General features: G+C 42.7%; 1 protein-coding gene and 1 non-coding gene across 2 annotated transcripts in view; one reads left to right on the forward strand and one right to left on the reverse strand.

Moving 5' to 3' along the window:
* The window catches only part of DIAPH2 (diaphanous related formin 2), a 3,821,702-nt gene that overhangs the window by 184,508 nt on the left and 3,612,867 nt on the right, over positions 1-24,327 (reverse strand). The gene's annotated exons all lie outside the window — the stretch shown is intronic.
* Positions 18,267-18,348, forward strand: TRNAS-CGA (transfer RNA serine (anticodon CGA)). The gene has a single exon. It is a non-coding gene; the product is annotated as a tRNA-Ser (tRNA).

The following is a 24,327-nucleotide window of genomic DNA, read 5'->3' on the forward strand; positions in this document are numbered from 1 at the left end:
TCTAGAAGAGATTGACCACACATTCTCCTTTCACTATTGCCTATTAAAAAAAATCACAGACATTTCTTCTAATGCCCCCCTATTTCAAACATACTCTACGCTCATATTAGTTGCAGCCATTTTATACAATAATAGCCACATTGTGTGTAATGTTCAATCATTCAAATGCAGAAATCATCTCTTTTTAACATTCCACATTATAGGTTTATGTAATTTCAAAGTATATTGAGTTTCCTGCAAAATCATCTGACATTATTTCTCACCTGAAAAATTGGGACTCATTAACAGTAAAATTACCCTTTCCTTGTTTATTCCTTTGTGCATCAGCTCCACTTATTCCCGCAGTTACCTTCTCAACATCTAGTACATTTGCTCCATTTTTACAGTTCATTTTAAGAGGTTGATTAAAACAACAGTAGTCAGCAAGCTAAATTGCTGCAAGATATTACTCCTATGACTGACCATCCACTGCTGCCAGAGGAAAATATCTTAAACCTTGCCACTTCATACCATGCTTAATCCTTCCAGACTCACACAAAGTCAATAATCAGAATGGCAATCAGTGGCCCAGTGGCCCATTTTACATGTGCTTTACTTTAATCAGTCCATTGCACAGCCTCTTTTCGGGCTATTTCTTACCTAGTGTTGTTCATGTACACGTACGCCTTTGGCAGAGCCTTATGATCTCAAAATCTGACAAGATCTTCAAACCCCTTTCCACCCAGGAGTTTTTCAGATGGCTGAAGTTTTTCTTACTCCTCGTACTCATCTACTGTACCTCAATCCACCTCAATATATGACCAGCTAAATCTCTGGGCATCTTAAAAAACAAAAGCAATTAAATGTCATCACTTACAACTGGAAATGTCAACGCATCTCCAACATGCACTTTTATCACCATTATCACTGGTGAAATTATAATGCATAGGGTCCAATCTAATAGAACTAGTATTCTTCAAATGTCACCCTGCAACCTCTTTTGCTCAAGACAATTAGAAGGTAAAACATATGCATGATACTCTGTAGAACAAGTATTAGCCAATCGGTCTTGCTTACCTTTACATACACGTACAACTGGTTGGCATTGGCAATGCATTTTTATACATTTCTGTCAAGGTTAATGTTCTATCTTATACATTGTTCCTGGAGCTTGTCACTAAAAAAGCACTGAAAGGCAGCACACTGGTGTGTTTAAACATGGCTCTGTTTGCAATGCTGCATTCAAAGCAGGATGAATTATGAATTTACAGAGAGCAAAACTAAAAAGCTCCTCTGGGCTGATCACAGAAATGGAGAAAAACAACAAATAGGAGCAAGGCAACTGAGATTGATATAAAAGTCATCCAATCTTGAGCAAGGACTGCCCCTTTGGAGCCTGGTATCCAATGCTGTCTCCGGACATAGAGCTGGAGAAAGGATGAACTTAGAGTTTATAACTAGTCAGCATGTATGTCATTGATCATCACTGAATAAGCTAACCAGAGCACCAGTTTAATAATCGTAAAGGTAAAGGTAATATCCTTCAAAAGCACTGGCAGGCTGTACCTGAAATATAAAATATCATTCCACCCATACATTGATTTATGTTTTTAAGACAACATTCTAATAGACAAGGTAAAAATCAATAATAACTTATAGACACATTCTACCCAGTACGCAAGTCACTGCATGCAAATCATTTAAAATCCAGGAAGTTTGTGATCGTATCATCAAATTAGAATGATGCAATTCACTACAGACTCCTCCTCTAAAGGTACATCTTTGAATGAGATAGAGGGAGACAGTGAGAGAAATAAAAAGAGAGCGAGTACATGCATGAGAGAGAGAGAGAGACACAGGTTCTCGTGTACTGACAGCAATAACTCATTAACCACCATTGATGAGTATATAATTGGTTCATAATTTTCCAAGCATGGAGGCTCAAGTGGGACATGATGCTACACCTCTTCCTCAACAAGTTCTTTACTTATTTACATGCTGCATGCAATAAACAAAATTGTACTTAAGTGCCAGGATTCAAAAGGAATAAATAATCCTACTAGAAATACTATAGATATAAACTCCTCAAAGCAATTATGCTGTACCACAATACAAGATTTAAATTAGTTCCTGAGCAAAAATGTTCTTTCCTTACGCCCAACAAAGTTTTTCCTGTGAGTTCAATAGGCAGTAAATTCCAGGCACTTCTGCCTATAACACCCAATTTGGTCTCCCTTCTAAGTTTGGTTATGGCAAAAACGAAAAGCTCTAAACTGCTCACCTGAGATTACAAGTCTGTAACTAATTTGCAGGACCATTTTGTCTTGGAATTAATTGAGGCTGTTCCCTTGATAAACGTAAAAACAAGGAACGCAAATTTAATGGAGGCTTGTTTATTTAATGGTCACCTGTGTAAAACATTTAGGGGCTGATTACGATGTTGGGTAGAGTTTCCTACGCCTGACATCGCCTAGGTCATAGAACCCACTGAAACCCGGTCGGCAGCCCCAGCCAACTAATTAAGGTGCGACCAGTCGCATTCCATACTTCACAACGGGAGCATGTATTCCGGCTGTAAACCGCCGGAATGCATGCTCCCACTGGAAAATAGGAGGTGCAGTTCATAGGTGCCCCCACGGCCTCCAACCGGAGGCCATGCACCCGAGGGGGTCTTGATAAGTCTCCAAAAGTCGAGTTCTGGCAGCATTACTGTGTGGGAAAGGCCATCACGGAATGGCTGCTGAAACCAGACATCGTAATCCCAAGGCGGAAGCAGCAGCCCTTGAGATTACTGGCCGCATTCTGACTGGCAGATGGGCTCTCTGAGCCAGTTGGAGGCCAGTCGGAATGACTGTTTGGGTTCCTTTCTGACCGTCTCCATCATAATGAGGTGGCTGGAAAGGAATCCGACCCCCATATTAGGATGCAGGCAGACCACATCGTAAGCGGCTCCTAAGTGCTTCTGACATTTGGACATATGTTCCTACGTCATGAAGCAATCTTGCTGCCAAGTTTTCACTTTATAATCACACTTTTTGGTTATTTGGAAGCCTACTCAATAAAGCATTAGTGTAATCCAGTTTTGAATTGATAGGTAATCCCTTATTGATTTTATAACATTGGTTTGAAATGCATAGCAGTGTCAATTTTAGCTATTGGATGAATAAATTCACAAAGGAATGACTCAATGACCGAGATCTATAGAGTGTACAGAGGCTGATCATCTTGATGCTTGAATAATGAATAATATTGATTAACCTAGGTCAATCAATCTGAGCACAGCATACCATATGACTCTGAGATTCCTCTTATTTGAGCAAAGTATGTTGTGATCCACGCTAATATGGGTGCTGCCATAGTTTGTCTATATTTATACATTGGATTTCACTCATAATTAGTATCTCTATATTTGTCAGACTAAGCCTGAGATAAATACAACTCAGTCAATAGGCCACTTCATCTCAGCCTTTTCTTATAGCAACATTTTATATGCAGATAAATCTGTGTCTCGTTTGAATATTGACTGATGATGGAAAAAAATGACATGATATACACATTGTATAGCAGTGGTCAAAGGAGTGGCCCTTCAGACGCATCACATTTAACCTATTAACAAACATAACCTTACTTTTGTTGTATTATGAACTAATTAAGCTACATATTCAGATCTAATAAAGTAGAGACAGTAGGGCTTTGCACTGTGCTAATAAATGAGTAAATGTATGTTTATTGGTTCATTTGTTTCACCTAACATGTTTATTGTGCACATTTGTTTTTACCAGTATAGTATATACATGATACACAAATACATACACACTTTGGGACACGTTAAAGGGAGCAACAGGCTGCAAGAACAATTCTTGTGTAATCCCTGTCTAGTTGCGGAGGGACCCTGATTTTTTCCCTATAAGATATTTGTCTCTGGGTTTATTGTGGGTACAGTCCAAGCTTCAAACGTTAGTGTTAGATGTGGGAAGACACTAGGATGACCGCAGTACACTAGCCCCAGCCTTCAGACCCCAATTTCAGTGTGGCCGAAGACCGTTATCATCTTGGAATTTCTCTGGCATATTGCATTTTTGGCCTATTTGCAGTAAAGCAAACACAGATTACTCAAAAAGTAGGCAGGTCAGGGCCTGGGACCAATTACTCCATTGGTCAGAGAGGAACTAGTAGTGTCTTAGGGGGTGTCCACAGGCTGGTAAACCCCACAAAACTGGACACTCACTCAGCCTTCATCAGAACATTGGTGCACTTGCAAAAGAATACCAGGTGGACTGAACCTGCTGCACTTGGCATATGTGACTTTCGAGAAGGACCTGAGGAGGTGGGACCCCTCTTACACTTGAAATTTAAGGACAGAAAGATCCCCAAGCATAATAAGGCTGACCCCCCTAAGAGGCAAAAGGAACATAAAAAGCTTAAAAAGACATTCTTGTGAAAAATCCCAGCTGACCAGTGGCAATTTGACCAGGACAGTACTGTACATGTTTCATGGTGCCCATGAAGTGTGCTCATCTAAGTTGTTTGAGCACAAAAAGAAGTTTGGGAACTTCTTCAAAACTTTTGGCCCAGAGTTTCAAGAGGACTAGCCACAAAAAGTATCCGATGAGCATTTTCACGGCATAGGACTGCATTTTAGGCTTGTCCAACATGGAGAATAATGTGGTGGACACCAATCCATCCTAATTAATATTTCACTTTCCCACGATATGCATATCACTTTTCTCCCCATGGATGGATAGGCAACCTGTAAGTGTCAGCTACGTGTTAGTACATTCAGATTGCTATTTTTGCATTTATAAAGGGCATATTAGTTCATAAAGATCCAATATGAGCAAAGTAAAGAGCGGGGTCAAAAATATTTTTTATTTAATTACAACTTCAGCACTGTTTTATAGTTCTGTGTGAAATATGACAGGGACATAGCACATTTAACCTTGTTTTAGTATTTTTTATTTCGTGCAGTTCCAGAAAGGAGGGCAATAAGTTCAAAAGGCTAGGTAAAAGATTGTTTATTTGTTAATAACATTAGGAGCATGTATTGAATCTGCATACAATTTGACAGAAGTCTGGAATGTTTGTTTTTCGATTGTTATGTCAAATTTTGTGCCAATCCATCGTGGGGGGTCAAAGTTAAAGAAGGAGCAGTAAGATTTTCAATTGCTTATAAGCTTAGCACTGTTTGATGAATCTGCATCACATGTGGGAGGGGAGGTAGTTAGCAAAGGACACCCAGTGCAGGTGTTTCACACAGGCCATGCACAGTAGGGGTTGAAAATTAACTAAATGATTACAAAAACTTAAATTAACTAGAAACTGGAAAAAAAACTGGAAAAAAACTGGAAAAAATGAGTTATGATTCAGGCTGAGACACTGTTGAAATTCATCAGTTACGAGCAACACACACAACACATGCAATAACTTGTGCAAAACATCACTTAGGAAAAGGTACAGAAAGTGACAATGCACTATTTATCACTGACATGAAATACTCGCCTTTTGCTTAATTTAGATGTTTATTTAGTACATTAATACATTATTACAGGTAACAGCGAGGGAATTGAATTAACATATACAGATTTAGAGCATTTATTGGAAATGAATATATGAGCTACACATTAAGAAAAGTTGCAAATATGAGAGACAACACAGACAAAAGGTATTCTTTCATATTCTTATGAGCCCCCAAATATTTTTTATCACTAAAAACACGGCCAGGAAACGTCACCTTATTTCTTTTATTTTTACTAAGTGAACTTTTTAAAGATAGATCCCTGGTATGATATGGGCTGGAATGTATATATTTATTTGTGAAGATAACCTTATGAAACACGGCTGTTGTATATAAGGGACAGTGTGCAATGGTTATGACTAAAAGTTCAACTGGTCAATAATGTTTGCAAGAGACTACAAAGATATATCTCCAATATGTGTATGACTGGTCAAATCATGCATAATTTGCTAGAAAGACGTTGGTATGTATATGTATTGTAACAGCCCTGAAGAAGCAAAGAGTGTTCGAAACACATGCTGGCTGTTTGAAAATAATTTCTTTGGAGAATAAAAGAAGTCATGACAGATGAGACTATAATTAATCCATCCAGTGGCAGTCGCCACTGGGTATTTCTAGTTTGAATTGTGTTTCCATAGGAAATGCATTTGTTTGGTTTGCTTATATGTTTGTGGTAGTTTGACAAATCTTCACAAACCTTTACCACAAAAAAAAAGGTTCACCTCAGCTGGAAAGTTTTGGGGTGATACACCAAGCGGGGGTCCCAAAATATGTTCATTTTTACATAGGAACTGCAGACACAGCTACAGCCCCAACCGCTGAAAGGATTTACACCAAATTTGGCAGAAAGCTAGATCTTGGTCCAGAAAGACAGCTTTTTCTGATTTAATTTAAATCAGTTTTTTCGCTTTTTACATTGTATATATGACACTGCAGAGGATCCGTTGACCTGACAGATCTCTTGAAGAGATAGGATTGGTGGCCACTACATCAACAATGATTTGGTGGCAGGCGTCTTAAGACCCTGGATTCAGTTGTAAGCCCGAAAAATCCCCCAAAAAAGGCATAAGGGGGAAAGATAAGGCTACCCTGACCCCCTAGTTTATTTCTTTTTTTGCCACAAATTTACAGAAGATTTGCAAATCTGTGGTAAAACTGCATAAAACAATATGAGCGGAGTTCTGCACTTCCTTTAAAAAACATATCCTGGGGTGGGCCAGAGATACCCTCCCCGAGCCTAAAAAGGCCCCAGGGACCACATACATAGATTCTGGGGGGACAGTATCCATGGGGGCTAATAAGGCTCATGGAGGGGGTCACGTGGCCTCCATTCCACTCTTTAATTACTTGAGGACCCAGGAATGGGGTCCGCGGAGCCTAAAAAGGCTCAGTAACGGGGGCATGCAGCCCCCCCTCCTCTCCATTTTAATAGCATGTAGCCCTGGAGGATGGAGTCCCCGAAGCCTAATAAGGCTTGGGGAGATGGCCCACGGGGGCCCACTCCCCTGTACTATGGCAATCAGCCCCGGGGGATGGGGTTACCAGGGTCTACTCAGGCCTGGTAAGGTGCTGAGTGGCCACAAACCTTTTAATGTCATATGTTCATGGAGATAGGGCCCCATGGGCCTAATAAGGCTAAGGTAGAGGAGCTGCATGTCCCCCTCCCCATTTTAATTTCACGACGCCCAGGGGGATACGGTCCTTGGGGACCCTTGTGGCTCGGGAGGGAATGCATGCACCCCCCTCTCCTTAACAAATACTTTTGGCCACCAGGGGATGGGAGCCTGAAAAAGGGTCCCTTGGGCCAAAGTGGCTTGGGGAGGGAGTAAACGCTAAGGAGTTGAGGCCAGACCATGTGGTCAATGCCATGCCGTGCAAGGTCAAAGGCTGTGCACAGCTTGGGCTTTGCTGCCTGCGGGGGGTTGGCTACAGGGACTGGTCACAGGCTAGGCTCTGTGGTAAATCCCCTGCCACACAAAGCTGGAATAGTCAGGGAGTTGGCAGCATCCAGGGTGGAAGTTTAGCTCGCTGCTGCTTTACGTATGATAACCGAATATTACTTTACATTTTTCCAAAAAATTGAAATTCACTGAGAAAAACAAAGTTTAAAGTAGCAGGTAAAAAGTTCAGTGACAACGTAACATTTTGAACTCAAGAAACCACTGTAATTCACAAGTTACAGCTATCTCAAGCAACTATAACTCGTGCCTTAAAGTAATTTTAACTCTCACCATGCACTGCTAATTACACCACTTATTACACCACTCGTGACATCTTCTATGACATAATTGATAATATCACTGCAACATCTGCAATAAAAAATATTGATGATGATAACTGGGCCTAGGGGGAGTGTGAGTTATAGTTACCCTAGGGTAGAAGTTATAGTTTCTTGAGATAACAATAACAATTTCAGTGTTTTTTTTGTTCAAAACATTACATTGTCAGTGAAATGCTCACCTAACTATAATGTTACTTCAACCTTTGGTTTTTTTCAATGAAATTATATAACGATTGAGAGAGACAGACAGAGAGAGATAGATGACCGACGGGAGACCATATGGAAAGAAACTATTACACAGGTAGCAAGTCTTAGCCTTTTCAAGATGACCATATGATGCTGATTTAACACTGGCTGGAGGACACAGAACATGTGTTAAGAGAAATCAGAAACATTTTCATAGAAATATGCGTATTAGTTCTGAGATACAAGAGCAGACCATGAAAAGTAACCTTTTAGCAACCCAGATTGTATTGGAATGAAGCACCCTGCAGGCAGGCACGATAAAAAATGACAGAACAGACAGAAAAAAGACCACTTCGCATACAGTCTCTTCTGCCCGACTATAGCTCGAGAGCAGAAGAGTATTCCCATGTTAGCAGGACAACGACCATCCTTCGAGAGCAGGAGCAGCTGCCCTGCTACTCTTCGACTTTGACAGCATACAGCTGGCGACCATGATGGCTTTATACCATGCAAAAATGATTAAAACAAGGATATCACGAAGAACATCCCACAGGCCTCTGCAAAGCCTTCCCAGTGTTTTAATTGATTTTCTATCAATGTACCTTATTGCTGTGGGATGCAATTAAAGTTGAAATAAAACACACTGTGATAAAGACAGGCTGCAATGTGTGTATACGATGACCGTGACCCAACAGAGAGGGCTTTTAGAGTAGGCGCTGCAGGATAAGTGATTGGCAGTTCCGAGGAACATAACACAAGGCCTGACAGAGTCTTTTCTCATTTTCTTCCAGAATAAAGATCATCAAATGTAATACAAATCAATGTTAGTCTCATTCAGTGGAAGCTCCTTTGAATTGAGGGCATCATATTATGAAATCATAACCATCGACCGCCTATATTAGTTCTGGTATCCACTGCTGAACATGTACTTGTTCCCAGACTGAGAGGGCTTTATAAATTGATGAACATGGATTTTTATTCAGCAAAATGACTGCAAACATCTATTGTAACCCAGTTAAAAGAAAGCAAATATTTAAGCAAGGAACAACTTACAAGTTGAATGCATCCCCTTTGCCCCCTTTAAGAGTTAGTGGAAAATTGGAAAAAAACAGTTTACAACCAATAGGGTATTCAAATATTCCATGTCAAACACTGGCAGCTTTTAAATTTACTCAAAAGGCACGATTATTAATGCCTCCTGACAGAAAATCAAGATTTAATGAACAGCTGACAGCCCCAAGGAATTACGAGCACATTTAGTAAGATAGCGCGGGCTCTAAAGCACTTCTGCACAGAAAGGAAACATTATTCAGAGAAACACAGTTTTGTTTTTTGTTGGAATTCCAAGACAAGTAACAAATAATTGCACTCTGTAACTTTTCAGACACACAAGCACCAGAGAAATCCACAGTGCCTAATGATTTGACCCAAAACATGTTTGATGTGTAAATAGAAGGTTATAAATCTAGTGCTCTTGTGAGAGGTTATGATTATCTCACAGAAAGAGAGGAAGGGTGAACAATAGAAGGTGGGGATGGAGATAGTATGTGACATATATGTAAGGCACAGAGGGCCAGATGTACGACAAGACTGGTCACAAAAAGAGGTCACATTTTGTACACTGACGTTTTGTGGCCCATTAATAATTTAGTAATGCAACCTTTGTATAAATAGGTCACAACACAAAATTATCATTTGCATGAGATACAGAATGACCTACCTACAGAATATTAATTAGGAACGGTCGCTATATGGGACATCCTGTGATAGGCTTCAACCATGGTGGTGGTGGTGGCAGCCTGCAGGGAACATCCCTGTGCATGCATTTTCTAATGGGAAACTAATTTTTTTTAAAGCAACCTGTGTTCCTTGAAGGAACAAGAGCTACTTTTAAAAAAAATTAAAAAACTAGAGTGAGGGAACACATGGGGTGGGGATGAATGGGGGTATCTGGAAGATGGCACCTGTAGAACTGCCTGCTTCCCGCAGGTCAGCGGATGGCAATCTCAATGGGAAGCTGTCCAGTGGTGACAGTTTCAGGAATCTATTAACACCTCCTTCCAGGAGTCAGTAACTTTTTAGTGGTTTGCTACCGCAACAGCTGTCATAAACTATTGATAGACACCTTTGTAAACCACAGATAGGTGGGGACGCTTCTTTTCTGACCTATCTTCATTGAGAATCGGAATGGGTCAGTAAACCCATTTAGAGAGTCGGAAACGCTTTTCCGAATCACAAAAAGGAATTAAAACATAGCAAAAAGCTATTTTGAGGTTGCAAACACTGTGCTTTTGTGAATTGCAGGGTTTATGACCGGAAAGTGGCTTTGCACATCAGGCCCACAGATCTTCCCTGTAAGACCTAGGCCTTTAAACTGACGGTTAAGACATATTCCTCTGATTCAAATTGGAAAGTGTCACGTCTGGTGAGCGAAGCTCATCCATATTTAAAGATAGTTTTCTTAAATGTTCTCAGGGAATAATTGCTAAGGTGCCAATGAATGCATTTCTTTCATGCTCACAGGTTGTCAAGCCTGAAATTTGGTAGTGTTAGCCCAGTCCCTGGGGTGATCACAGTAATTAAGAACTACCTGAAATACTGTAGGTGTCTGTCAGACTGATTTTTGGCCAGGAATCGAATAGTTGTTGTAACTGGGTCACGGTTATGTAGCAGTTCTTTGAAAAGAGAGTAATGTGACTACAGGAGCCAAAACTTTCTAATGGTGCAAAAATATAACGGCGCACATCTATTATTCGGCTCATGTAAAATCAATCTAACAATTGTTATTTGCAACAGGGTAAAATATGAATCAAACTATTTCCACTCTAATGCTTAACTTGTTTTCATTGAGAACATTTTACACCTACCGTTTTTAAACATTATGTGGCAGATTTACTACAAAAATAATGGAATGCAATGCAGCAACCGAAGTTGCTACACTGTGTTGCGCTTGGAGGAGAGAGTAGCACAAGACTATCAGGTAGATTCATCAAAGACCCGTTTTGCGAGTCTTTAATAGCGATTCATAAGGAATCGCTATTACAGACTCGCAAAACGGGATTCATGTAGGAATCGCAAACTAAAATGTGATTCCTGCACATTCCTTGTTTGCGATTAGCAAATTGCTAATCGCAAATAAGGAATAACTCCCCATTCATTCCTATCGGCCTAAAGGCCTATAGGAATGAATGGGGAGTATTCCTTATTTGCGATTAGCAATTAGCTAATCGCAAATAAGATAGCGATTTCAAGGGTGCCAGGGGTGTCCAAAGGACACCCTGTAGCACCCCTGAAATGCAAATTAACACAGGTGTTGCGCACACATGTCCAAAGGACATGTGTGTGTGTAACATGCAACAGAGAAAAATGCACTAAAGTACTTTTTTATGAATGGGGGGCCTAAAGGCCTATAGGAATGAATGGGGAGTATTCCTTATTTGCGATTAGCAATTAGCTAATCGCAAATAAGATAGCGATTTCAAGGGTGCCAGGGGTGTCCAAAGGACACCCTGTAGCACCCCTGAAATGCAAATTAACACAGGTGTTGCGCACACATGTCCAAAGGACATGTGTGTGTGTAACATGCAACAGAGAAAAATGCACTAAAGTACTTTTTTCTATTTTTTTGCAATTTACCACAAAGTCAGACTTTGTGGTAAATAGCGACCAAATATTGTGAATTCGCAATTTCAAATTGGTTAATGAATTGCATTTAAAGAATCTCTAATAGAGATTCCTTAAATCCAATTCCTCGCAAATATGCGATTTCGCAAATAGAGATTTTTGCATTTGGGATGATGAATCCCAAATGCAAAAATTGCACTTGCAAAGCGCCAGATTCTCAGAATCTGGCCCTTTGCGAGCGCAATTTAGCTTGATGAATCTACCTGTATATCCCTAAATGTACTTATTCCAGTACAAAATACTATGCTTATACTAACTTTACAAATGTTCACACATTGGAAGTGTGCTGTGCAGCACACATGCTTGTGTGAAACATTAGGAGACAGAAAAACATGCTTTCTTGTTAGCACCTGCCTCAAGAAAGTCTTATGTTTTTTGCCTGTCTACTAATTTTTTTAGTTAGATTTTTGCAACAGGGATGGAAGCATGGGAAATTACTATTTGGCCATTTTCCAGCAGTAAAAAAGATTTGTACTGAAAAGTAAATACTTTAACTACACTTTCCTTCACTTTGAAGAACTTTGCATCAGTGCAACATTTTGGTAAATCTGAGTCTATTTACTTAACAACAAAGGATTAGACATTCTTTATCCCCTTATGAAATGTGAAAATGTCTCTGTGTTTTATACTCGGTTTGCTTTCTTATCTTTTTTTTCAAACCGGCTGCCTCGTTTTAGGTAACAAACGACCATATCCTAAAAATATTTTGTTTTCAGCACTTGACTATGCTAAAGTTAAGCAAGCAGCAGTGCCATTTTAGACTGCAGAGTATCTCAATGTAATGCATTTTGTGGACCCACCATTGGGTGTACATGTTCACTTTTAACACTATCCGACACGCAAATCAGTATGTGGCAGTCCCTTTGTTGCCTATCAGAAACATCACCCACAATAAGGTAAACTAAATGCCTGAAACAAGGTCTGCACTTCTTAGTGAGACTCTCACCACTATTATGCCTAATGTAGGATAGGACTGCCACTGGGTACAATCCCTTACAAACCTAGTATGGGTTCCCAGCTGAGAAGAATGCATGGATGCTTTCACAACTGAACATTTCCCATCAAAAAGAAGCCTCTAACTATACCCACCAGAACATTGCCACACAATGGTTGGTCAGTACTGCCCATCAGTCAGCAATAGTACTACTGGGTCATCCATGACCATAATGAGTAGAAAAGGATTTAATAAGAAGAGGTAAAATATTAATAACTACTGCTTGATAATAGCATAAAGAAGTGGAGGAATCCCACTGATTAATGAAATTTAAGAATAGTCTAAAGTGAAAAGTTGTAAAGTGTAATGGAAACTACTAGGATGCTTTCTGATAAGTGTGTATTCATGTTCCTGTGTTGCATGCAAACACCATTATCATTAATACTTAGGGATGTGGCAGTCGGTGATCAAATTTGATCCTACATGAAAGATAAGTGTATTGATGGTGCAAGATTTAACCTCTCATACGCAGTGAATGGGATGTTCACTTTCTTCGCACGACCTATATGGTGCAGAGAACATGAACTTCATACCCCTTTATAGGCCCCACATCTGGCTACTTGGAAGGACTTCCACAGCAGTCGCAGGCTTTTTTTCCTGAATCAGCACCCAGGGAGTGCTGACATCCTCCCTATTAAAAATGAAAGACGACTGAGCTGGTTAGCTTATTCTCCTTTCCTAAACTAGAGACCAACAAGACTGCGCGGCAGTGTAACTCACATGGATCTCAACACATTTACTTATTAAGAATGTCCTGCAGACATAAACACACAATTTTCTCTCTCGTGCCATGGCAGATCACTTCAGTGTTTGAACTGACTTTGTAGTTTTCATATATTCTTGATGTTTGTAGATTTCCTCATCACTGGACAACCTTTGGCCCAACCCCTTTCCCCAGAACAACTAGAGTTCAGAGAAAATATGTTTGTGTTTCTGTATTTCATTTTGGGACATTTGCTGTTGCAGATGATACGCCTACCCCCACAAGAAGGGTACCCTTTTCATCAGTAGCAATAGGGGAATGCAGAATAGTAGGACACTTACTATTTACTGAATTTCTCTACATTTTGCCTATCAAGTGTAAGTTAGTGTGTACAGAAGAACATAGTTTGTGAAACTCCTTTAGCATTACCTGATGCTATCCGTAATCCCAAATTCAGAGTGAAATAAAACTCAAATTCTTCGGCCCATTAGAAAACAGAAAGCTTCCCTTCCTACCCATTTTTAGGGCTCGCGCCCTGCGTTGCACTGCGCAGCAGTGCTGCGCAGCAAGAGTCCTTTTGTCCGGGTTTTGCAAATGGACCTGGAAATTCCACACGTTTTTAGTGCATCAGAAGAAGCTGAGTGGGGAGAGTGGTCGGGATGTTAGGTCTGTGGGTTATGAAGACTGCATTTATTGTATGGTGTATATTGGCCTATTTCAGTTAAATTGTTTGAGTTTGGTCACGTTACTGACATTGTATCGGGCATAATGCAATAATCTTAACGGCATCGGTGGCATTTCCCGCAGGGTGTATTTGACATAACGTATCTATGCCTATGGAATGCATTGAGTGGTGAGTAAGTTGTCAGCAGGATGTACGTTGTATACTTTTAGTTCTAATCTCGAGTTCTCATTATGTGAATTGAAGTATACCCCACCTTAAAGGCACACAGGTGAAAGCCCGACAGTCATGGCATCGTTTTACATGCATGTCTTCAGTGTGCTGTTGTCAACAGCATTGAGGTTGGCGCAGATGAAGCTACTTAAACTGATTTTGTCTGTGTTTTAGAAGCTACAATACTTCTGAAATCACTGTTTGAGGATTGCTCAAATTCAGTTGGTTTTTGCCCGTTGATCAAATGATAAATCTTGCCTTTTGAAGGGTTCATCGTAATAGTTAGCTAAGCGCTTTCAGATGAATGCGTCACACCTGTGACACAGACCATCGTCTGGGCTGTCGTGGTGCTTCTGCGCGCCATCTCCTGAACAGGTGGCATTTTCTGTGCGCCCCCACGCCCCTCCATGGCTGGGCAGGTTCTACTTCTTGTCCTCAGAGGGGCCCCCAGGCCCCTGAACCCCCAGAGATGGGGAGGCTGCCCGGTATCTGAGGTGGGCTCCGGAGAAAAAAGCCTCCTGCTCGGCATCCTGACTGACTGACTGACTGAAGTATTTATAAAGCGCACGAATGCCGCGGCGTCTTGGCGCTAACAGATCCAGAAAAGAGAGAGGCAGAGGAGCAGGTTGATCTAGACAAAGAGCCAGGTTTTTAGATCTTTTCTAAAGCGCGTTTTAGATTGTTGGGCACGAAGAGCTGGGGGTAACGAGTTCCAGATTTTTGCCGCTTGGTATGAGAAGGACTTTCCCCCCCCACCGAGCTTTATTTATTCTGGGTTGGCAGACGAGGTCAAGGGTGGATGACCTCAGTACGCGCGGGGGGATGTATCGGGGCAGTAAGTTATTGAAGTCATCGGGTCCCTTGCCGTGGAGAGATCTATGGACCAGGCAGAGAGCTTTGAAATGTATGCGGCGCCTGACTGGGAGCAAATGTAGCTCTCGAATAGCCTTGGATGTGGGGTGTCGTCTGGGAATGTTTAGTAGGGCTCTGGCTGCCGCGTTTTGGATTGCCTGAAGTTTAGACAGCTGTTTTTCTCCTGCTCCCAGATAGAGGGAGTTACAGTAGTCAATGCGGGATAAGACCAGGGCTCCCATTACCGTTTTCCTAAGGGTGTCTGGGATGTAGGGAAGAACTTTCCTGATCAGTTTGATGTTATGAAAGCAGGCTGAGGTCACCTGGTTCACCTGGGCTTCGCAGGAGAGTTCTTTGTCAAATAAGAAGCCAAGGTTTCTGACCTTGTCTACGGGGAGAGGGCAGGTTCCTGCTTCGGGGGGCCACCATAGGTCGTTCCAGATGGAAGTTTTGTGGCCGAACTCGATGACTTCGGTTTCATCCGTATTCAGTCTTAGGAAGTTGTTGCACATCCAGTTTTTGACCTGAGAGAGGCAGTTCCTGAATCGTTCTGCAGTGGCGTCGATAGATTGGGAGATGGACACTATGATTTGTGTGTCGTCGGCGTAGGACACCAATTGTAGGCCGTGGGATCTGATCAGAGCAGCTAGGGGAGTGACGTAAAGGTTAAAAAGGGTTGGAGACAGTGCTGAGCCTTGGGGAACTCCGCCTGGAAGAGAGAATTCAGCGGATTGCAATCCATTCCAGACCAGTTGATTAGTTCGATTGGTTAGGAAGGAGGCAATAAGGGCTAGCGCGGAACCGGTGAAACCGAGTGACGTGAGTCTTTTTAATAGGACGGCGTGATTCACAGTGTCGAAGGCCGCTGTGAGGTCTAAAAGTATTAGGGCGGATCGCCCACCTTCGTCCATGGTTTTGCGAATTTTTTCAGTGGCCATAATGAGGGCTGATTCTGTGGAATGAAGGGGTCTGAAGCCGTGTTGAGACGGATCAAGTAGCTTTTTTTCCTCCACATGACGCATTATTTCCTGATTTATAGCTTTTTCCAGGAGTTTTGAAGGTAGGGGCAGGCAGGAAATGGGCCGGTAGTGTTTGGGTTCAAAAGGATCAAGGGATTCTTTCTTGAGGATAGGTCTAATGCAGGCCATTTTCCAGTTTTTTGGAAATTCTCCTTGGGAGATGATTTTATTGAGCCTTTCCTTTCATCCTGCTGGGGATTTCACGCCTCAGTCTGGAGCATTGTCCAAGCGGGAACAGGAACTGACGGGGGCCGAGACAAAGTGCCCACCATAAAATGCTAAAGGCAGCTCTTCCTGCATCTCTTTCTTCCTATCTGTCGCCCTCCCGTTCTTTCTATCTAGCCCTTAGTTTGCTTTTCATTTAAGCCTTGTAATTTCTTTTACAAGGTATGTATCTGTATATGTTACTATGGTTCTTTCTTTCCAATATCCTTTATGTATTGATCGTTCTTTGTTGCTTCTTTTCTTTCTTTTATGCCATATTTCCCTCCATTGTTCCCCTTCGACCCATCCTTGTTTCTTTACTTTCTCGCTGTCTCCACTCCCACCCTTCCCCTTTTCCTCTTTGTCACTCCTCGCTTTATTCACCTCTTTCGTTATTCTTCCTCCAATCCACAGGTTCAGTACCTCTTCATTTCATCTTTTTCCCAGTTGGCTTTCTGTTTCGGCGTGTTCTTTAAAAAAAATCATGCCACTCTCATACACACTTCCTTGCTTCTATTTTATGTCTCAGACTCAAAGGTGAAAGCATCATTCATCTTGTCACATTAATCTGGGCATTTTTACTGTTTGGGTTCTTTATATGCCAGACTATGAGAACTGCTTGTGGGGGCATGGCATCACTTCTGCACATCTTCCTTCCCCCGTCCCTCGCTCCCCCATCTCTAGTTTCGCCCTCGGCTGTGTATATTCCGTGGGCCCTAGAAACAGGCCGGGACCTATTGGCCATGATTAATCACACTGCCAGGCGGACACCGGACGCCCCTTCCTGAAGCAATAAACGCCAGCATTTTATGGGGTCCTCCCCCTACTCGAGCCCAAACCCAGCATCATCTACTTCTCTTCAATATAACCATGTTTCAAGCACTGACATTCAACAAGATGTTAAATACATGGGGGAGCTTTTATTTACAACCTAACTGAACTTCAGTAAAATATTCTAATGGAGAACCCTGAAACATTTAACCACCCACAATGCCCCACTTCCATCTTGCTATCATAAGTCCTGCCCTCCGTCTCACTACAGACCACACTTTGCGGCCCCTCCGAAAAAGTTTGAGAGTATCTGTGGTCTAAAGGGTCAGATATACGCATGGTGTCGGGAGATGTTCCTCAAACACACAAAAGGTGATGGAAGTGTAAACAGTGGCTATAGCTGTAGATTGGTTCCAGTGATGTACTGCCCTCAGAGGCAAGGGTATGTCCAGATGTGGGGCCCATGTTCACCCCGCCACCGCAAGCAAGGTACACCGAACTGACAAGTCCCAATCAGGGCAAAACTGCCCATGGGTTGCTTGTGTTCCGGTTCAAGGAAGATGTGGTCTGACACACACTCATGCACATACACACACACACCCACCCAACTACCGCAGGTACTGTAGCTAAAAAACAGATGCAGTCTAACAACAAAATGTACAGATCTCAGTCAACACTGTTTTGCCTAGCTCAAACATATCCCAAAAATGCAGCAAAAAATCTGCTGCATGATGCCACATAATTAGTCTTTCCCTGCTGCATAATTTAGAGAGCCATGCTGCATAAATGTGTTAGATCACTGCCGTCTAATACTAGTGTCATTGACAATGGTAACGATCTAAAGAGGGTTAAGGAGCTGTCAGTTTGGTGATGCAACCCATATTTCACAGGGATCTGTGAAAGGTTGCCCATATTTCCCGAGCCATACAACACATACAACAAAGGGCCAGTTGGGGCTTGGGGAGGAATGTGTGTGCAGTTGCAGTGCCTGCGTGCATTCCACGTATACAGGACCTGTTGCTATTGACATGCGCAGTGCATTGTATGCACATACATATAATTTCTCAGGTGATTTAACTATGTATAAATGAAAAATGAATACACACATGTCTAGCACATACGTGCTCCATCACACATTTTTCAACGACTTCGTGTTTTCAGAAACAAAGCTTTCCATACAGCTGCTGTGATGGCCGAGTGGTTAAGGCGTTGGACTCGAAATCCAATGGGGTTTCCCCATGCAGGTTCTAATCCTGCTTACAGCGTCTAATTTTACATAAAAATATTTCGGGTGAGACAGTGATTAGACACAGGCCAAACTGTATACAGTCCATCTCTATGCATGTATATGAGAACTGCAATGGTTAATACGTCACTAATGCATGTACCTATCCACTAATCTGTACGCTTCAAGGCCTAGAATGTGACCCCGAAGGGTTAATGCTGAAAGTATATATGTACACAAGCCCTTAGAGGCACCACGTGTCATAGAAGTTCCTCTGGGCTGCTGGGTTTACCCATGTGCTGTGAGCATACATTGGAGTGGCAGGGGCGTACCTATCAATAGTGCGGCGTGGGCACACACAGCCACACACACACACAACCACACACACACAACCACAACCATAGGCACACACACAACCACACACACAACCACCAATGCATCACACACAACCACAAACACAACACACACAACCAACAAACACACAACCACACATACAACCACAACCACACACATAACCACACACACAACCACAAATACAACCACACACAACGACACACACCCAACCACACACAGAACCACACCGTCAGTGCACACTTTCACCAGGTACAGACACCATCAGTTGTCAGTGCACGCTTTCACCGGGCACAAACACCACCAGCAATCAGTGCACGCTTTCACCGGGCACAAACACCACCTGCCCTCAATGCACGCTTCCACCAGGCACACACCACCAGACGTCAGTGCACGTTTCAATAGTGCGGCGTGGGCACACACAGCCACACACACACACAACCACACACACACACACAACCACAGGCACACACACAACCACACACACAACCACCAATGCATCACACACAACCACAAACACAACACACACAACCAACAAACACACAACCACACATACAACCACAACCACACACATAACCACACACACAACCACAACCACACATACAACCACACACAACGACACACACCCAGCCACACACACAACCACACTGTCAGTGCACACTTTCACCAGGCACAGACACCATCAGTTGTCAGTGCATGCTTTCACCGGGCACAAACACCACCAGCAATCAGTGCACGCTTTCACCGGGCACAAACACCACCTGCCCTCAATGCACGCTTCCACCAGGCACACACCACCAGACGTCAGTGCACGTTTTCACCAGGCAAACACACCACCAGCTGTCAGTGCACGCTTTCACCAGGCACACACACCACCAGCTGTCAGTGCACAATTTCTACAGGCACACACACCACCAGCCATCAGTGCACACATCAATTGTTAACGCATCCACAATTAACTATTGTACCAATAGCAGTATGGTGCACTTTACTTTTAAACATATTCATCTAAAGCGCAGCATGCCACCATTACTACAAAAAAATATATATTTTATTTTGGCCTACAATTTATAGACTTTTGTTGCAATTGATGTTGCAATATTTAGTATTGCCAATAGCTCAAACTTAATTAATGCGAGAGCTACTGCATTGTAAATGCATGTTGTTGTTGATACATTTATCCTCATAAATGACCACAAGGTGGAAAAACAATGAAAAAATCATTATATGCTGCAGCTTGGTTGATGGCTCTGGAAATCGTTCATGTTTGGACAACCCACAAAGTCCACATATGTCAGTGACCAGAAGAGCCTGAGGGATGTAAATGTATATTATTTTGTAGATCAGCCATCGGTACCAAACATTGCAGACATAAATATTGACACCTCTGTTTCTATCCTTCTTGCTGTCACTATTGTTTGATTTCAATACATATGTGTCTTCATTTCAGAAATATATAGTCTTCAAATTTCAAACCTTCGTCCGCCACAAACTTAAAGCAGGTAGATAACGGAAAATTTGGAAAGATAATAAGAACTTGGAAATCCGCAAAGACTCTTGTCAACAAAATTCATTTTTTACAACTCCTCCTATTCCTGAAATCTGGGAAGAGAGTAAGCCTAGCACATCAAACCTTTTGTTGGTGTAATTTAGGGACAAAAATTGTACACTTTTACCTTTTTTTAGAAAGTATAAAAATCATGCTTCATTTTGGTTATATTCTCAGTTCCCTCAATGGTAATCTTTAATCTAGGTGTCACTTTAAAATAGCTTACATGTGGGAAAAACAGAATGTAAATTTGGATTTAATATATTTTTAGGAAAAAAGTAATGAAGGCTTAAGTTGGAAGTGCCCCGAATACCAACAAGGAGAGAAGGAATCAAAGAGGAGCATGGGAGGGAGCAACAGAGGAGCATAATTTGAGGGTGTAAGACAGAAAACAAATTAAAAATACATTTTGTTAAAAGCACAGAAAGGGTAGGGAAACCAATAGATAAACTGTTATGGAAGGAGGGAACGACACACATCATGCAAGAAGTCTGGTATTTGAGTGGGAAGCAACACACAATGGAGAAAGCAAGAATACACATGCAACTCCAATGATTGGCAAAGGAAAAGGAAAACAAGTTGCTTGCTGAATGTGAGCAGTGGTACGATACAATTCATCCAATAAAAAGAACGATATAGAAGATGTGCTCTAGAGGAGAGGGATCCACACGAGGAAGGATGGCCATTGAATATGGAGTAAGCAAATGACATCAACAAGAAGGCCAAGCAACAGGAAGCAGTGGGTTAGCCTAAAGCTCATGGAACATTGACCACAAAAAGTCTTTCGACAAAAGACAGATAAACGATGTCAGTCAGTAAGACAAAAAAGGGAGAGCCTTGCAGTTAAGAGCAAAATAAGTGAGTAATAACATCAAAGACAGCAAAGAGTAGCTATGTGAGAAGATACCTGGAGTGTAGGCACTGGTGCTACAATTACATACACTTATGTGCAAATGTAATGATATTCATATATCACACAAATAGCTGGAAGACGGCAGAGTGCAGCATAAAGAGTAGTGACCAATTTAGAATTTAGTACGCAAGTGGTGTGTTGATGGAGGTGGGTGAGGTGCTCCTCAAAGAGATACTTTTTGATAACGTTGAATGAATGAATGAATGAAATAAAACTTATAAACGCGCATCTTTGCCCGGAGGCATCAAGGCGCCTACAAAGACAATAAAAAACGAAAAGGCGTAACCAAAGAGCTAGGGGTAAGCTTTGCCAAAGAGCCATGTCTTAAGGGCCTTTCTGATAGATTGTATTGAGGGTAACATCCTAATTTCTAATGGGACAGTGTTCCACCATCTTGGAGCCAGATTGGAAAAGGCTCTGCCTCCCCATTTAGCTCTTCGCACTCGGGAAGCGGTGAAGGAGCAGCTTCGAGGAGGAACGGAGGTTCCTAGCAGGAACATAGGGGATCAGAAGATCTTTTACACCTCCGGTCTCCTTTCTGTTTAAGGCTCCAAACACCAAGCAAAGCACTTTAAATGAAATCCTGGTATCAATAGGAAGCCAGTGCAAAGATTTCCAGGCGGCGGTAGCTGACGACCTTCTAGGAAGGTCCAGTACAAATTTCGCCGCTGCATTTTGCACCGATTGAAGACCTTGCAACAGGCCTTTATTGGCTCCCGCGTATAAAGCATTACAATAATCAAGCCGAGATCTTATCAAAGCTACCACAGTTTGTTTCCGGGCTTGCACGGACAGGTAGTGCTTGATTTTCCGCAGGATTCCAATGATGCCCCAGCAGGTGGAGATGGTCCGCTTTACTAGGAGGGCCATGTCGAGGGAAGGGTCAATCATAACCCCCCGATTTCGTGCTGCGAGAGTTAGAGCCGGACACGCTCCCAGGGTTCCGGGCCACCATTCCGCCGACCAGATGTCTTCCTTCTCGCCGAACACAAGGATCTCCGTCTTTTCGCCATTTAGCCGCAATGAATTGTCGATCATCCAATGAGCGACTGCCTCCATACAGAGTCTAAACTCGGAGGCAGAGGAACTGACAGGCTGGGCGAGGGACAGCAAGATCTGAGTGTTTGACACTACCTCCATCCCAAAAGATCTAATAAGCCTAGCCAGGGGGGTCACATAGATGTTGAACAGGGTCGGACTTAACGCCTACCCCTGTGGAACCCCCCACTTCATTGGCAGGGATGGAGATAGGAACTCTCCCAGCTTCACTCTCTGTTCCCTCTGGTCAAGGAAAGAAGCCAACTGGCTTAAAGCGGGCCCCTCCACCCCTATCTCCCTCAAACGAGAAGTTAAAACGAGGGGAGACAGGGTGTCAAACGCAGCTGTAAGATCCAAAAGGATCAGCAACGTACTCCCACCCTGGTCAACTGTGGTGCGGATGTTATCGAGCACCACAGTCAGGGCGGATTCCGTGCTATGACTCTTCCGAAAGCCATGCTGCGAATGATGCAAAAGACCAGAGGATTCCAAAAAGGAAGAAAGATGCTGGTGTAGATGGATTTCCAGCATTTTTGCCGGGGCTGGGAGCAGTGAGATGGGGCGGAAATGTTTAAGAACCTCCGGGTCCAACAACGGCTTCTTCAAGAGCAGCTTCACCACCGCTTTCTTCCATTGGGAAGGAAAAATGCCATCCCTCAGGGCCCTTTTCATGATCTGAAGTAACGGGGGCAAAAGAGTTTCCTTACATTGTTTGAGAAGATGGAGAGGACAGGGATCAAGAGGTGAACCAGACTTGGTTTTAGCCAAGAGGACTTCCAGTTCCTGTAAGGAAAGCAGGGGAAAGCTAGACAGCAAGGTCGAATTAGCAGGTCTAACGGACCCTATTTGGCGAGGGATCTGAAAGATAGGAGAGGTAAGGGAAGATGCAGGAATCCTTTGGAGCTCAAGGGCCGAGACCATTCCAGCAATTTTGTCATGAAAATATTTAGCTATGTTGTCACATAGCTGTTGCGAACAGATGACAGGATCAGGGGTCTTCAGGGTAATCAGAGAGTCGACGATGTTAAAGAGCTCTTTCGGCGAAGTGAGAGCCCCGGTGAGGTTCGAGAAATATTCCTGCTTAGTTCTTATAACCTCCGCCCTATATTCCCTCAAAAGGGTTTTATGAGTTATCCTGTCCTGTTTGTTCCCACTAAATCTCCAGCGTCGTTCCTGCTTTCTACAGCCTTGTCTTAGTAGCCTTAGAGACTCGGCATACCAGGGGGCCGACGGCCTTTTTCTAGCGGTGTAACGCAAAGAAGGAGGTGCGAGCTCCTCCAAGGCGGCAGAGGTAACATCTTCAAACCTCCGTACCGCCGAGTCTACGTCCTCATCCATCGAGATTGCCAAAGTGGGAATTAATGGAGCCAGTAGATCATTGGTAACCTTCCTCAAATTCCGCCTGAGTTCCATTTTACTGGGACCCTTCGGGATATTATTAGTGGTAGTGGTGACCAATTGCAGAGGGATAGCAAAATGATCTGACCAAGAGAGCAGTACGGGGGCATCAGCTGACAAACGCCTATCGTTCGAAAAGACCCCATCTAGCGTATGACCCGCCTGATGGGTAGCACCTTTAACTAATTGCTGCAAGCCACATGCAGATAGTCAGGTTGCCTTCCGTCACTTTATAAAAAGGCTCCCAGGTAGTGTATTAGTCATAAGAGCTAAAAGAAAGAGCATTATGGAGGCCCTTTGGGTATTTTACATAACACCCAGCAGGTGAATGTCTGAAGTGAATTATTTTCATCTTGCAGAGAACATTTGAATATCGATTTAAACCAATCCAAGGTGCACTGGTATGACTTACACGTAATAAACATTGATGTGAAGTCATTATACATGTTAGTGTTCTTTTGTGACTTGTATGAAGAATGGAAATGATGTAAACATTACATTGCTGCTCTTTTACTAAAAGAATGGAGCGGTGAATTTTTACCAGGTGATGGGCACTTCTAGCACACCATACAGAGACTCCTGGTCTGCAAGCATACACACTTTAATACCTTATTCAGAAGCACTGATGCACACTGATAAGTGCACTCCTGCGCATCATGGAGTGACTTACTGTGAATGGGCAGTGTGGCACGTTGAGAGGGACTGTGTGAGGGTTTCTATGCATTTGAGGCTGACCTGAACACCACCACAATGGTGGGATCTAGGGTGAC

Source organism: Lissotriton vulgaris, chromosome 4_1, assembly GCF_964263255.1.
Source record: "Lissotriton vulgaris chromosome 4_1, aLisVul1.2, whole genome shotgun sequence".
In the NCBI taxonomy this organism is placed as follows: Eukaryota; Metazoa; Chordata; class Amphibia; order Caudata; family Salamandridae; genus Lissotriton; species Lissotriton vulgaris.